The following is an 18017-nucleotide window of genomic DNA, read 5'->3' as shown; positions in this document are numbered from 1 at the left end:
ATAGGGATACAGGTGGACCCATTGCAACAATGAGATGTACAAATCGTTATGTCGAAAACAAACTTTACAACTTTGGTGCGGGGTGTGGGGGGGAGGGGGAGCGGGGAGGATTGGGTGGGGGGGCAGAGGGAGGATAGGAAGGGATGGGAAGGGGAAACAAAGGAGGAGGCTACGTTGTTTGAATGTACTCATTATCTTGCCATGTAATTGTAATCCCTCTGTACAATATTTTCACACACACAAAAAATTGTACAGCCCCAAAGAGCAGCCTTGGCAGGACTGGCTCCTGCTGGTGGATCTTGGGACTCCCAAACTCCAGAACTGTAAATATAAATCTCTGTTGTTTATAAGCCATCTAGTTGGCAGCCAAAACTAATGAAGAGAGGTAGGTAAATGGTTAGGAAAATTCCTGGAGGGTCATTTTAGAGGGCATTCAAATGGAGACTCCAGGAAAAATGCATTATCTCAAAAGACACTCTGTTCTAGAATGAGGAGTGAAGGAAAACCTGGCTGGAGGGAAGCAGAGCATGTCCCATCTCTACAAATTATAGATGGGCCTTCATTTCCACACATCGAAAACAATGAAGAGATCTTAGCAGGGGTGAGATACACATGCATATTCTGACTAGATCACTCCAATAGCTTGATGGAAGTTAGACATAGGGGTAATTTTAATCTAGAGTTCTTGTCTGCTGTGAATGTCTGGATTAGTTACACCTGTTTTAAGCATTTTGATGTATGTGGCTTGTGGTCCATAATCTTTCCCCACTCCTGCCTGACTCATACCAGGAGAAGTAAGGCAATAGCGAAGAGAGGAGGGAAGGGAAGCAGGCTCAGTTCTGTGGTGAGACAATTACCATAGTTAGGTGCTGTTTCTGGAGGCTCCTTTTGTGGCTAAGTACCATGAGCAGGCTATCCATACTCTAGAGTTTATTTTGTTCTTCCTCTGGTAGGCTAATAATTGTCCTCTGCCCTTGGATGGGGCTTTCTTCAAAGTGTGTTCCCCTGGAAGAACAGAGTCTGGGATCCCTCAGGAATTTTACTGAACTGCAGTATGTAAGATCTCACTCCATATTGAATGGGTCAAAAATTGTACTTTAACAATATTCCTAGGTTATTTATATTCATATTGAAGAAGCACTAGTTTTGAGCAATGTTTCCCAATCTTCCCTTGCCCCTCATGTATCTCTCTCTCTCTCTCTCTCAAACACACACACACACACACACACAAACACACACACACACTTTTCAGGCTATAACCCATCTTTAGTTCATTTTCTATTCTAAATAAAACCAGCCAGTGCTCACTGCATTGGTGTTATAAATCTCTGGTGGTTCAGAATGTGAGACTGTTTTTCTTAAAGCATCAGTGATGTAGCCCTAGGAATTGAATACTGCAAGTATTCCTCCAGTTGGCAGGGAAAGTAAGTGAAATGAAAAACATTTACTCTGCAAGTATTTTTTTCCTACACATTAAAAAAAAGACCTGGCTTTTGCTACTACGTGATAGATAGCAGCTAAGTACCAGGGTGAATAAAGAAGAATAAAGGAAGAGGAAACTAATATTCACAGAAAAGGAACTGGGAAGAACCAATAATGCATGCCTTAACAATGAAAAGAAAAACTAGTGATAAGCTTTTGGTTAAAATTTAATGTAACATAAACTAGTATTTCTTAATATGGAAGATTTCTTGAAAGGAGAAAAAAATTGGTCATATGCCATCATTAAATATACTCAATGCATTAGCGTTTAGTCCCACCTGATTAGGGATAAGAATCATTGCCCTTTAGAAGTAGTTCTCTATTGTAACCATAGTGCATATTGGTAGGATGAAGACTCCATAGCCCATTGATTCTATCCATTACCACTTTACAGACAGCCGAGAATCTAGTAATCAGATGGAACATGTTCACTGTATAAGCAAATTTTTGTGGTTTGCCCTAGCAAAGTGGTAAGGGATGACTCTTATTTGAATCACAATGTACACAAGCCTTGAAGTCTAGTGATTGCAAAATTACTATCCTCAGATGCCATTGATGGAAATGTATATCAGTACACACTTTGGGGTTAACCAAACAATCCACAATAAAGTCCAATGTAAATGAAGAAGCTAGGCCAAAAGTAATTCATGGCATTTCACAACCATGACCACATGAAGACCACCTGATCATCGAGTATGCTTCCTGAAATTGGCAGGAATTCCACAAGTTGTGTTCCATTAGAGTTGGGCAACTTAACCAGTGTTACGTGGTCATGTAGGACCCTCAATTAGTGTCATTTGTAGGCTCTATCAAACCAAGAGCTATGTTTTGTGCACACATTTTACTGCCCCTTAGTAGTTAATCTCATAGGTATCCATTATATAACCTTTGAATGTATGTAGAAATGGCAATGTATAAAAGGTATACTATTTAGCTGAGAACATTAAAGAGAGAATATTTTTAGGAAGTCTTCTGTACCATATAAACCATACATTAAGGACCATTGCTGGCAAAACATTAATGATCAGAGCCCCAACTGAGCTATTTTGTGACAACATTGAAATTCTGTAACTTTATAAGGCAATAGTCTTAAACAACTTTTCTTTTCCTTATTTCTGGGGAATGCAGGTAAACCTATTGAGACTTACCTACCAATTCTACCCAATGCCACAGTCTTAGCCCTATCTAGGTTATGAATAGGCCTAGAAGCCAAGTTGATTGATTTGTAATGGAAGACTAAATGGCTGTCTTGATTGACTAAGGACAATGACTCTGACTGTTGGAAGGCAATACTCAATTGAAAGACAATCATTTGCTATAGACTTTTCCTTATAAGGCTTTAAGGGCAAACGCCATTCTGATCAAAATGTATGCTAAGGTGGCCATCTGGAATATTGCTTATTATACATTGGCCTCCTCTTCTCCATTATCACATAACCAAGACTGTGAGATAACAAAGACATCCAATTAAATTTGAGTTTCCCATATGCAAGAAACACATTTTGGTATAGGTCCATCCCATATATTGTATGGAACCTCCTTACTCAAATATATGAAATATTAAACATTCATATTTATGATTGGAGATCATATATTTTTATTTCTAATTTTGTACCTTCAATTCAGCATTTAGAACAATTCACAGTGATCCTAGATTTGAGTATATGTATCAATTATGTATAACCTCAGGGAGCACAGAGATAATGAAATTGCTTTTGTACCCCAGGATAACCCAAGGTAAATAAGCAGACTAATCCTGAATTACAAACATTTGATAAACCCAAAGAATGTAGAAAGGGGAGTGAAGGGAGAAATTTAAAAGATGAGGGTCTGAGGAATGCAAGAACATCCAATATTGAAGGTCAGGATTAACCTACAACATACTTAGCTGAGGTAGGTCTGACTGCCCCTTAGAAGTGACTCACAGAGAGGAATTTAAAACTGGAAAAGGAACACGGCATTGCACTTAGTTACTTCAAATCCACAACTTCTTCTGAGTTAGGGGTTCATTATGGGACCCTCAATGCCCATGGTAAGCAGCAGGCATTTCCTTAGGGTTCAGCTTCACATTCAAGTTGGAGTGGAGATTGAAATTCTGCATGCAGCACTAAACCGTGGTGCTGGTGACCTTTGTTGCTCTGTAGAACCATTCCAAAATAACATACCTAATTCTTGTGACAATGAGGAAAACTATTCAAACCCAGAGTATGAGGAGTGCGTCTGTGTCCTCTCTCCTCTGTCCCCATCATCCTTCTGTCGCGTTTCTTTTTTTTTTAAATTTAATTTTATTTTATTTGTGAACATACTGTACAGAGGGGTTACAATTACATGGGCAGGATAATGCGTACATTTCTTACCAAGCATTGCAGCCTCCTCCTTTGTTTACCCTTCACATCCCTTCCCAGCCTCCCCCCTCCCCCCAATCCCAATACTTCTCCTTCCCCCCCCCCCCCCCCCCCCCCCCCAATCCCAATCTTCTCCTTCCCCCCCCTCCCCCCCCCCCCCGCACCGACGTTGTAAAGCTCGTTTTGGACATGACAACTTGTCCTTCTCATTGTTGCAACAGGTCCACCTGTATCCCTAAACAACTGGTTTTTCCCCATCTCCTCCACAAGTTATACTGACATCAAATATAGAGAAAGCAGGGGTTATACTGTGGGGGAGGGACATACAAAGAGACAATCTTATAAATACGTTAGAAACACATGCATGAAAGAAAAACATTAAAATACATATCTGTCGTGTTTCTATGAGTAAAATATTTTGATATTTGGTTCAATAAAATGTGTGCATGCCGCTGTGTGAGTATGTGTGCATGTGTGTAGGTGCATGTGTTTGTTTGCAGTTTAATTTAAAACCATCTATATCTGATCCAAGATGCACCCTGTGTTTCGTAAAGCAAAATAATAAAGCAGGTGGAAAACAGATTAAATATGTGACCTATTCTGAAATGATTTGCAGTCAGATAGCTCCATTAATTTCCCTGGTGGCTACACTGGGGTGTGTGGATGCGGAGGCATTGCAGTGCAGAGTGCAAGGCTTCAGCGGCACGTTTGATGTGTGGTGTGATGGAGATCTGTCTTACCCATCTGCATCTACCGTGAACGTTTGATTTACAGCTTCTTCGAACACCCAGCACACACTTTCCTTCTGCCTTATTGGCATGCGTTATTAAACACAGAAATATCTGCAAAGTACTCAAGGACTGAAAAATAATGTGGGTTAAATGATACTCATTGAGTTCCTTTCCATAGAAACCCTGGATGTTCAATAATTTCAGAGGAAGTATACCCACTAGCTCCCCCCCTCCCAATTGATGCTGTTGGCAAATTCAGTATATTCTTTCACATCCTATAATCTCCCTCCCTCTCCCTTCTACTCTCCCTTTCTATCACAAGGGGATTTTTATGTCTGCAAGGGTCATTTCTGCATTACTTACCACACCGTCCTCAGGATGATGAAGGCAGGGGGTGGAGAACAGATTATGTGCCCTGCAGGTGGAATTCCTCCAATGACTTTGCCTTCTGCAACAAGCTAGCTCCTTCCACTGCTTGTGAACAACCTTGCATGATTTTGCAGCAGAGAAGACGGTGACTGTCCCCCATCAGCTGAAAGCACAGCTAGGGCGCAGCTTCTGAGGCTGTGAGCTGGTGCCTCTGCAAGCGGATAGCCATCTCTCTCTATGCAGCCATCCAGGGAGCTGAAGGCTAGCTGCAGCTCTCACACACAACCCTGCCCTCTCTGTCTTGCAGATGAACAAGATGAATGTGAAATGCTGCTCTCTGCCTCAGCTTTGTCTTCCTGCTAAGGCAATCTTCGAGACGCAGAATGGTAAAGGCAACCTAGATTAGGCAGTGCACCATTCCCTGCTGCCCAGACATTATAGCTGTCACTGCAGAGGTGTTTTCTGTTTTCCACAAGGCAAGAGGAAGTCCCATATTTTTCATATACCTTTTATTGGCCATGTAACTGTTGCATTTTGAACCTACTGGGGGAAATACAGTGATGGATTTTATTCTGGTTGGAGAAATGTGTTAAGCCTGTGCAGGTGCACACATTACAGATGGGATCAGAAGTTAGACCTTCAAAACCAATAGTTGGGCAGCCATTCTATACACGCAATCACTGAATTCCAGATTGCACAAGTATTGCAATAGGTGTAGAATTTTGAACTATGAACAGCTGAGCAAATGTCTGCATTGTTCCTTGTGTTTGGTTTATTAGATGCATTAATAATGTGTAGTTACAAATGGCAGTGTTAGTAGCATCCAAATTAATGCCATCTCATATTTGCATGATGACATACCTATCTGAATGTAGGACAGTCTGACTTCACATGCTTTACATAATAGAAACTATATTTGTGGAATTTTAATAAATCAAGCTTAGTTTGACCTCTATAATGGGGAAACAGATGTGCAAAATTTGATATTTATTTAGTGATCACTATGTAGCTGGCATAGTACTAAGTATTTGGTGGTGACTTTTCTAATTTAATCCTCACATATACTATAATCTCTACTTGATGAATGCCAAACATTGGCTCATAAAGGTTAAACAAATTGCCATAAAGACCTGCTGATGAAGTTGGGATTTTGAGTCAAGAAGTCTGATATCAAGTAATAATCTCACAATTTCTTGACCAGGTGAATTTTTTTGAAAGAGTGTGTTAAACAAGGTAGGTACTTACCAAACTGGTGAGTATATTTATTTTTCTATCCCCATCAGGAGGTAGGATTAAAAGCTATTTGCACTCCTATGAAACAACCAATAGTATACATGGATTGTCTTTTCTCAAGAATGGTTATCTCTCCCAGATCTTTTATAACAGTCCAGAGAAAGCTGGACTGCGACATTCCATAGAACCCTGGGCCCATTGTGTTGTCAAAAGCATGTCCATTAGGCTGGCTAAGCAATGAATGGTTATAGTACTTTGAGTCCTTAGTAAGATTAATGTGTCCCAGAGGATGGGAGAAAAACTCTATCAAGTTTCAAGAACCTGCCTTAAGTTTAAGACATGGAAATGGCCCTGAGTATGCTATAAAATGCTTTCCAAAGACAAGAAATCTAATATTGCTTTTCTCTATCTCTTAACACTAAGAGCACAGTCCTGGTCACCAGCCCAATTAGCTATAAGGCTCCTCTCCATTTTACTTGTGAAATGGAAGCCTAGAAGCTTTGATTGGGCCCAGAGCAGGAAAAGGTTCTTTAGCAAGGTCAGGTTTCTATACAAGTCTGGACACTTGAAGGGTTCCAGCTCAGCAGACTCTGTGGCACTAGTATTATAATGACAAATTGGAGTTTACTATAAAACCCAGTAGAGGAATTACAACAAGATCTCAAAGGACCATGACCTCTGTAGCATATAGGTTCTGCTTGGTAGAGTAAGTTCTGTCTTGTTACTGGGTACAGGTAGAGGTAACACATAATTATGGCCAGGACACACATGCTGTAGGTTCTTCCAGAATTCCCAAGTCAAGATGTTGGGTGGACCATAAATGAAAGTGCCTCCTATATAAGACTATATAAGAGAAGGGCTGAAGGGCAAAAATAGGCTGGATGAAGGGTTATCATGCTTCCTCTTTTCCCACAACACTATTCTACTGCCTCGGTCTTACCTCAAAGCATTGCTTGCCTTGAAAGTTCATTTTGACAGTCAATAATGGCTGTAGTCAATTTCAGCTAGTTTCACTTGGTCTATGAGTACAAGGTGAAAATAGACTGTATTATGCTATCATCTCACTCACAGCTGGTTCCAATGGTTGTGGTGGGGAAACTCTCCCAATGGTAAAGAAAGAGAAATAGCTCAAATTAAGAATAGGCATGACTTTTTTTTCCCAGTGTGTGTGTGTGTGTGTGTGTGTGTGTGTGTGTGTGTGTGTAGGGATGATACTAATTGTTGTTATTGTTGTATTTATGAATGAAATTCTCATATATAAGGACACAAGACAATTAAAATATATCATTTATACTATAAATGTTGACCTTAAAGGAGCGTAGGGATGGATACACATAATAGTCTCTTCAACTGTTTTTAAATGGATTTTGCAATTTGCTATCCATATGAACTGATAAAGCTTCACATTTTTTGAGAACTTATTGTAGGATACCTGTTTGTGTACATGTTTATGCCAGTTAATTATTTCATGAATGAAGCTGCTATGAGACATGAAGGGATTAACCAAAAGAGAAGAAATAAGACCAATTTAGGGAATCAAGAATACTTCCTTCCCACCCATCACCAGTCTCTCACATGAATGAATGAGGAAAGTGGTAGGTGGATTGGGGGTAACAACATTTTGACATTAACACTGAACATGTTCAATCAATCATGATCTTTGTTAAGGAAGTGCATAGAAAACTTGCAATGATGTACCACGCTCCAACTCCTCTGTGTGTGTGTGTGTGTGTGTGTGCGTGTGTGTGTGTGTGTGTGTGTGTGTGTGTGTGTGTCTTTTTCCCCCTCCAATTGCTTTCTTTTTTGGGCATTGCAAGGGTTTGAGCTCAGGACCTTACACATACTAAACTTTCTCAACACTGCTGAGCTATGGCCCAATAGTGTATTTTACTGATCACTCTTAGGATAGGGTCTCATTTGTCCCCTGGGTGCATGCCTGAGTCTCAATTTGTCTACTTTTTAGGCTCCATGCCATTGCTGGGTTCACATGCATGTGCTTCTATGTCCAGTTTACCTCCATAGAGACAGAATCTTGTGGGCTTTTATGCCTGGGTTGGTAAAGTACAGCAATCCTTTCAATCTCAGACTCCCACACAACCTGGGATGCCACAAGTATGTTGCTGTGTCCAGTAATGAGTGGAAGGGCTATTGTGAATTCTTCTGTCCAGTCTGGCCTTCAATAATGATCCTCCCATCGTGATCCTCCAAAGTAGCTAAAATTATAGTCATGAGATACCAGAAACTAGACATATGATAACTTGTTAAATTGTAAAAGATGAATATGGCAATATCTTCCACAGACACAGGATGTAGATGATCTTCACTTAGCTGGTCAGAGTAAGTTGGCCTTTTCTTTCAAAATTTGATATTTGAGACAAGAGCTTTAAAACACGTGTTTCTCCTTTAACATATTAATTTTGTATTCAGGGATTTATCCTGAAGATAAAATCAGCCATGAGGCAAATATTGATGTACAAGGATGTCTATTGAATACCTATTTATAATGTTGGAAAGTTAAACCGAATCTGATGTCTGAAAACAGGAATGATTATCAATGTGGTGTTATGCCCTTATTATACATTAATTCACACTTTAGAGCATTTAATAACATAGATGGTGTACATTAAATAAAAAGTTTTGTATTTACAGAATAATCCAAACTCATATGAAAGCAGTAACTTTCGTTGGTGTAAACTATCCTTCACAATCTCTTGATCTCAGACTTCTAGTCTACAGAAGTATAAGACAAGTTTCTATTGTTCCAATGAAAAATCAAAACAACATCTATAACAACAACCAACCCTCCAAAAGGCCAGGAAGAAAATGTAATGAAGTGTGAATTCTGGATTAGCAGTTTATTTCCAATAACTAGTATATGTCTGAGACAAGCAGAAAAGGTGTCAGATAAGCTGCTGTTAGGTGAAATGAACCCTAAGATAAGTATTCAAATGTTTTTGCTTTCATGCAATTGTTTCTAACATATTTGTAAGATGATTTCTTTGTTGCTTTGTATGTCCCTCCCCCACAGTATAACCCCTGCTTTCACTGTATTTGATGTTGTTATAATTTGTGGCGGGGAAGGGAAAAAACAAATCGTTTAAATAGGGATACAGGTGGACCCATTGCAACAATGAGATGTACAAATCGTTATGTCGAAAACAAACTTTACAACTTTGGTGGAGGGGAGGGGGCAGGGGTAGCGGCGACCAGGGGATGAGGGTGAGATGGAAAGGGATGGGAAGGGGAAACAAAGGAGGAGGCAACAATGCTTGATAAGAAATGTACTCATTATCTTGCCCATGTAATTGTAACCTCTCTGTATGGTATTTTCACAATAAAAAAAAGAAAAGTTGTAATTTTTAATTTAGAAGTACTATACCATCAAAATCCCCACAGTGGCTTTATGCTATTGTAATTAGCAAGGGATAATATAAGTTTCCTCATGTAAAGAATACTTGACTTTGCTATGTTGAAAAGGAACCTTACAACTTGGTGGGGGGTGGGGGTGGAGGAGTTGGGAGGGAAGGGATGGTAGGGGAAAAACAAAGGAGGAGGTAACAATGTTCGATAGGAAATGTACTCATTACCTTATTCATGTGACTGTAACAGTATTTTTACAATAAAAATATATAAAGGATTCCTAAGAATACTTGACTTTGGTGACAGATTGGTATCTTCATATGGTAAGTTAAAGCACTATTTTGCACACAGTACTGTGAGAAAATCAAAGGTTCATTTCTATAAAGTCCCTCTCTTTCTCCTGTTTAACTCTTAGCTCAATCTGTGTTCTAGAATTTGATCACACATATATTATGGGAACAGCCTTAAAATTCAATCTCTTTCTTTGTAGAGTACCAGTGGAAACTGACATCTTATTATTTTTTGATGATTAGTCACTAAAAATGCTTCTGACCACGAATGATTTGGAATCCTTTCTCTTCTAAAATACACACATGTGAAGCCTGAAGCAAAGCACAGAATTGTGGGGCATATGGCCTTTCTCAATTGCTGTGGCAAGAAGGCTGACATTCGTTCAGGAAGATATTTATGAAAAAGGAATTTGAACATTACAGGGAGAAATGGTCCACTTTCAGAAAACAACTGCAAGTTTACAATTTCTGAGTCTACTGAATTAGAGAGGGGGTTATAAGATATTATGAGCAGAACTCTTACAATGGCAAATGCAATTCAAATTTGTAGAGATTAATATTTCTCCAGAGAAGTGGTTATCTTTTTCTATATAATATGCTTTCATTTTTATTCACCTCTTTTAGGACAGTGGAATGCAGTACTTTTACAAATACAAGTGTCCTTGTACGACTATAACATACATAATACTATAGACTAAAATTTTAAAAAATATTTTATTTATTGTAAATGTGATGTACAGTGGGGTTACAGTTACATAGGTAAAGTAGTGAGTATATTTCTTGTTGAACATTGTTACTCCCTCCCTCATTTTCTCCCACTTTCCCTCCTTCAGTCCTGACTCTCCTCCCTGCAAGTTGTAAAGTTCATTTCCAATAAAGTGTCTCATGAGTATCATTGTTGCATTGGCTTGCCCTTTGTCCTTTGTCTCACTATTTTGTTATTCTCCTTCCTTTCCCCAAATCAGATAAACATCTATATAAGACACAGGGTACCAAAATCAAAAACAGTGTCAACAGTTGATAAACTAAAGAAAAAAAGAAAGAAAGAAAGAAAAAAGAACTTCATATAGTACATTAAAAACAACCCAAACCCAAACCAAAAACAAAAAAGAAAACCAAAAAATCCTTCTTGTTTCCATATCTTGGTGTTCATTTAGCTAGCATCATTTTATATGGTCATATATACACAACTATTGAGCTATTGTAATCCTCTGCTAGGACCATCCAGACATATAGGCATGGAGCCTATGTTTCTTGGGGTCTGGTTTACTTCACTTAATATGATTTTTTTTCTAAGTCTTTCCATTTCTTTATGAATGGAAGATGCCATTCTTTCTGATGGAAGCATAGAATTCATATATATACACTACATTTTCTCAATCCACTCATCTACTGAGGTGCCTCTGGGTTGGTTCCATATCGTAGCTATGGTAAGTAATACTGCAATTAATATAATTGTGCTGCTAGCTTTAGTGTGGCCTTGTTTGTGATTGTTAGGGTAAATGAAGAGTAAAAATGTATAATGAAAAACAATCTGTTTTTCTAACAGTATTAGGGGCTGGAAAGTCCATAAGAAGGTAATTTCCTTGATGAAGAGTACTCTGCTTTCTTTGATAACCTCTGGTGTGGAGTAACACTGGAAGGCAAATGGGCATGCCAGCTCCATTCTGTATGAATCCTCTTTAATCCCGGTTGCCAGGTAAAATCCCTAAGGACTTGACTTCTTAAAAGCTCCACTGTTTAATCTTACCACATTGGCAATAATCTAATCTTAGAAGGTACTTCATTATATTACAGCAACAGGACAAAAATATTTCTCTTGATCTCTTTGACTATCCCTTCCTTTCTTCCTTCTCTTCTCCTATCTTCTTCCTCTTCCCCCCACCCACTCCGCTCTTTCTTCTTTCTGTGCTCTCTGATGGGGTGTTGCAAAGGTTTGATCCTGATTGTGCCTTTAGAGATAAGAATATACAGAATTTTGAATTTGAAAAGCAACCCTTTAACCTCCATAAGCTACAACTGGTATGATATGAGCCATATTCTTTTGTATCTGGGCTTTAACTTGGGCATTGTTTTGCTTTGGCAAGAATATTTACAAAGAAGGACGTGTCTTTCCTGATTTTTAGAGTCTTTAAGACGCCTTGTGGCAGTTTTGAATGATATTCTCACTGTGGATTCACAACAGGAGGAGGCCATTTTTTTTCTTGTTTCTTTCAATAGTTTTTACCGAACATCTGCTAAGAGTTCCCAGGGGTATATTTTGCAGAGGATTGAAAAATGACTGCTGGTAATGCTAAGAGCCTGAAACCTTCAGAATACGTAACACAGATAATATGCATGACGATTTAATACACCCATGAATGGATATTATATGGGGATCTCAGACCAGCTGTTCTCTCCTAAAGAAAAGCAGAGGAGTGTGAGCTGAAGCCAAAAGACCCAGCTTCAAGTTAGGAGCTAGGGAAGTTTCTGCCTCCTTTATAAAGATCCTTCCTTCGTCAGAACACTGAATGTAGTCAGCTCTGGCTTGTGATTCCCAAGTTTTATAAGGACTAAAAGAACAAAATTTATTAACTTCACACTTAAGCTGAGATGGAAATCATCCTTTTCATCTGAATAAGTTCACAATCAGTATTGAATTTGAAGAGGGAATGCCTCTTAACCTCACCATGTAGAATCTTCCAGGTGTCGAAGCCACTTTGGGTCTCATGCTAACCCTCAGTCACAGAGGTTGCTCATCAGGCCTTTTGCCTGTAACTCTACCAGCATGTCAGTCCTGCTCCAAGACTGTGAGAAACAACAGTTCTTTGAATTTATTACAGTCATCTGCTTTCCAGTTAACTTTTTAATTTGCTCTTCTTAATGAGCTAACAAAACAAGTATTATGGTCCTCAGGATCTTGGGGTGACCTATGCAAGATTATCTACTTCATGGGTGGCAAAGCCAGGGTACAACTTGGCCCTTTGCATCCATTCTTGGTAAAGGATCTCTGTCCTCTAGCTTAGTAAGTTTGATCCCTTCATCTTTGTTGGTTTTTCCCAAAGTCACGTTTTTTGTTTTCTAATTGGTTTAGCTTTCTGTCCTTAACTCATCAATACAGAAAAACACTCTGGGAGAATGGACTTGGAGCATGACATGTAGATAAGAGTCTAGGACATCTCTCAGGTATTTGAAGATAGGCCTCAATCTGGACTCTGGGCACCAGCTTGCCTGGAGGAATGATGATGCTAACTTTTGAGTGACCTGAAATATGCATGAAAGAGAAGAGCCATACAACTGGGTGACTCCATCTCCCCAATGTAGGGAAAGGTCTGAGATATTTTGTCATTCTTGACCCACAGAAGGAAAAAAGCAAAAGAACCTCGAACCTCATACTACTTCCAATGATTCAATCTATAGCGACCTTTCTATGTTAGTATCCAGGTATGCTTGGAATCTGGCTCATTAAAAGAATCGCCCTGGTGTTTGAGGGATAGTAAACAAGGAAAAGTAGATGCTTGTCTTTGCAACGATCTACCTGGAAGGTGGATGCATGTGTCAGTGTTGATGGAACTGGGGGGAGAGTAAGATTTCAAAGATGCTGAGAAGTCTGACCTAATGTTCAGGTGAGTGCTTTAGTGGCTTTGGAGATGCTCATCTGTCCCCACGTTCTGTCACCAGGGGGATGGAGCTTCCACTAAATGAGATGCTGAATGATGTGGCCAAAATCTATCCACTAGTATCCTGAGGCCACTTCAAAAGTAAGCAGAACTATGTCAATTAACAAGAAAAGGAGTAAGATGGAACCGACAGGAAGCCAGAATTCTTCAGAAGATAGACAGGCGTGATAGCAGACAAATGACTGCTTGTTTGACATCTTCTTGGCATTTCAAAAGATGTCAACAAATGCCAAACACTTAAGGCGGACTTTCAGAAGAGAATGCCAGAATAATTGTGAAAAATGATAGTTGTCATGGCAATTACTTTCTTGATGGTAAATTTCATATATCAACTTGACTGGGTGCCCAAATTAGAGGTTATTTCTGGATAATTCTATGAGGGTTTCTAGGAGAGATTAACATTTGCAATTTGAACCACTGGGCTCAGTAATGAAGATTACCTTCCTGGATGTAGTTGGACTTCATCCACTCTATAACACTCTAAATAGACCTGCTTGTTTGACCTGGACATTAACTTCCCTCCTGCCCTCAGATGGGGATATATTCTTAGATCTTTGGGCTCAGACAGATCTGTGTAGAGGTGAGAAACTGAGGATATTTTTTAGCTTGAATAATCATATGGGCCAATTTCTCTTTTCTTTTGCTGTACTAGGGATTGAATTCAGCATATCACACTTGCTTGGCTTGCTTGCTTTGCTGACACTCTACCAGTTGAACCATGCCTCCAGCCTGGCATTTTTGCTGATTATTCTAGAGATGGAATTTAATGTAATATTCTGCCTGTTTTTGTCCTCCCTGACCACTCTGCCCCAGGCCGGGTCCTGGGGCTTGAATTCAGGGCCTGAGTGCTGTCCCTAAGCCTCTCTCTGTTCAAGACTATTGCTCTACCACTTGTGCCACAGCATCACTTCTGGTTTTCTGGTGGATAATTGGAGATAAGCATCTCATGGAATTTCCTGCCAGGACTGGCTCTGAACAGTGATCCTCAGATCTCAGCCTCTTAGTAGCTAGAATTACAGGCATGAGCCATAGGTGCCTGGCCTGCCTGTTCTTTTCCAACTTCTAGAAGACCTGAAAATCTTGTAATATAAATTTATATTCCTTCAGATGTTACTTTGCCAATTCAGTGAGACAGTTATAATCAACCAACACATTTTAGCAGGGTAAAATAAAATAAGTAATTACAAAGAAGATACTAAAGCCAAAAAGTTTTAGATTTAATTCTGAGTTTGACATTCTCATTTTATTTATATTTTCTATATGCTCAGTGTTTTGGCTCCAAGCATTCCAGAAATGAAGAAAATAGATTCTGTTTTATATTAATAATTGAAGAAACAACTTAAGAAATGTAATAGGCTGGGTGCTGATGGCTCACACCTATAATTCTAGCTACTCAGGAGGATGAGATCTGAGGATTGTGGTTCAAAGCCAGCCTGGTCAGGAAAGTCCATGAGATGCTTATCTCCAATTATCCACCAGAAAACCAAAAGTGGTGCTGTGGCTCAAGTGGTAGAGCACTAGCCTTAAGCTGAAGAGCTGAGGGACAACACCCAGGCCCAGAGTTCAAGCCTCACGACTGACCAAAAAAAACCCCAAAACAACTGTAATAAGGATCATGCTTCTGGGATAAATACTAAAATTCTGGAAAAATTATTCATATTTACATAAAATATTTTGTTTGAATTTATTGATAATTCTAATATTTTTGCTTAATCTTCTGAGCTACATTCTTTTGGCACATCAATAATTTATTTAACTGCTCTTTTGAGACATTCTGATTGAAAATTGAACAACAGCAATATTTTTTCTTATTTCTATTAGTCTTCTTTAAGGTTTTACACAGCTTTTTCATTTTGGCTTAAGTGTACCCTGGAGGCTTTTTGTTTGCAAATGTAAGATGGATTTATGGAAGATAATTTTCTCTAGTGTTCCAGTCTTGTTTATAATAATAAGTTCTTTGAAATTTCATAACAAGTATCTCCAAAGTATCACAATTAAATATTAATGTATTAGGGTTGTACTACTGAACACCAATTTGGAAGGGACAGAACCAAAAAAGTCCACACCAAGAAATGGCAAGAGCTATTAAACACTCTGAGATTCTAGCTATTTATCATTGGTGTTTTGTGTAATGGTGATTTATTGGGAAAAGTTACAATGCTCTGAGTTTACCCAGTTTCCAATTCTATATTGTAGCTCAAGCTTACTGCTTTTGTTTGCAACATAAATCATGTCTGGACAGGAAAGACTGGAGAACTGTTAGCTTTTAAGTTTCCCTATTATTTTTCTTGTATTTCCTTCTTAGGCAATTTTGATGCAATGAGTAAGTGTATATTATCTTTCTTAAAAGACCTATGGTCCAGAAAAATCATATTGAATGTAAGAGTGTTCAAGAAGATAATTTATGTCTATTCAGCTTTATGGAATTTGACATTTTTTCTTTGTTTTATGTTTGTCTTGGTATTATTTTCAATCCGAATCATTTAGTAAAAAGATTTATCTCCTTTTGTAATCTGGCAATCAAGGTTTATTTTTATGTTTGCCTAGGTAATTAAACAATTTCACATTTTAAATAATGCTATGAAAAGTTTCACCATTTCAATCTCTTCTTTTTCTAAGCCTTCCTCCCACCCATTTCCACTGCTGGCCTGCTACTCTGTCCTCACAAAAAATCCTATATTTCGCAGATCACATCCAATGTCATTTCCTCCAATGTCTTCCCAACACTTTCTAAGATGGTTCCACATCACACTTCTCTAGCTAACTTATGATGCCTTGTCTTATACCACTATTTGTAATCATCTTTTTCTAAATTGTCTTTTCCTCCACCTGGGCTGGCCTTGAGCCTCAATCCTTCCAATGTCACTTCTCGAAGATTGGGGATTACAGGAATATGCCACCCTCCCCAGCTTTATTTTCTGTCTCCTGTCAGCATAGCGTAAGTTTCAAATTGAGGAGATTGTTTTCCATTTCATCTGTTTTGTTTGCTGCTAAATCCCTAGTGCACATGACTGGGTGCTCCTAGATGTCTGTAGCACAATAAAAATATAATAAATATTTATTGAATGAATAAGTGACTATTCCAGACATAATTTGTAAATAATTCTATTCATTTAACCTATTGCCAGAAAAGCAGGATTGGTGCCAAACTTCTGACTTCTCATTTTCTACACAATTATGTCGATAATCTGGGTAAATAGTATGATTCATCCAATATAAATCCTTTAAAAAATCTGCCACTGTTTAACACACACTCTCTGTGCAACATAACTCTTAAAGTAGGACTTGAGAAAAAGCATTAACAAAGAGATATTTAAGTTAATATGAATACAAAAATCACTCTCATGATCTTGATGAATAAAACAGTATATATGTATAAAATTTCACTGTGTTTTCTGGGTATGCCATTTAATAATTTTACATAAAAAAGTTTATAATTTTAAAAATTTGGGCGGAAGAGAAAAAATTTCCTTTATTTGCATTCATTCTTCTTTCTATCTTGCCTATGAAGCAGGACAGAAGAATATAAAGGTTTATTTGGTTTTGCCATGAGCTAGAATTTGTGTAAGTTTGATTTTTCAGGACAACATGAGCCTTTTGAGTGCTGATCACTTGTTCCCTTCCTCTTATTTAACTAACTTTAGTTGAAGAGGAAGTGCATGTTAAGCAGCATTTCTTTACTTCCAGTAAATCAAATTAAGAGTTGTTCAACTTTTCAAGCAGGACAGGAAAGCTCTGTGAAGCCTTTTTTCTCAGAAGAACAAGGCATTCGCTATTCACAAGACTCCAGTAAGCAATGCAACAAAGAGAGCTAGAGAGCAAATTGCCAGGACTTAATAACAATCCGAATGACCTTTCCTTTCTACAGGAAAGGGTCACTGATCCAAAACAGGCTATTGACACCAACAAGAAAGAAAAATGAATACAGGGATTCGGAAGAGTGAATTTTAGGTTAGTTAAACTGAAACCACCTGTTGGCCCCAATCATTTAATTAAAAATAAATAAACCTAAAGCTTTAGACATACCAGCTATGGAAAGTTATTTGGAGGAATTTAAAGGAGCCTCAAGCCATCACTTTCCCTTCTGAAATACCTCCCACTCATTCATTTGGCAACATTCCTTCGCTCATTCATTCATTCATTCTGGCGGCCCATCAGTTTCCAGGCAGACTAATCTGGAAATAATTACAATAATATGACAAATGTCCATTCTGACTTGAGTGTGGACGAGATATAGGGTAGGATTTGCTAAGGCAGCCTTACAGAATTACAGAAGGCTTTGGCCAGAGAGTGACATTTGAGCCATGTTTAATAGAACAGGGAAAATTTCTCATTTTCAGCAGGAGAATGTGCACACAACTCATCGAATAAAAGGAATGACTTTTTCAAAGAAATGGATATATAAAAGAGCAAGTTAAAAGAGCTAGTTTTTGCTTGGGTCATGAGAAAGATTATTATGTCATTATCCTGAATGCCAGTCTTAAATTTACTTTTAATAATGGTATGACTGCTTTTTCATGTTTCATTCAACAGAGTCGCTAGTAACCA

Source organism: Dipodomys ordii, unplaced genomic scaffold (genome assembly GCF_000151885.1).
Source record: "Dipodomys ordii isolate 6190 unplaced genomic scaffold, Dord_2.0 Scaffold1, whole genome shotgun sequence".
Lineage (NCBI taxonomy): Eukaryota > Metazoa > Chordata > Mammalia > Rodentia > Heteromyidae > Dipodomys > Dipodomys ordii.
The sequence above is the reverse complement of the archived record's forward strand: the minus strand, read 5'-3'. Positions refer to the sequence as shown.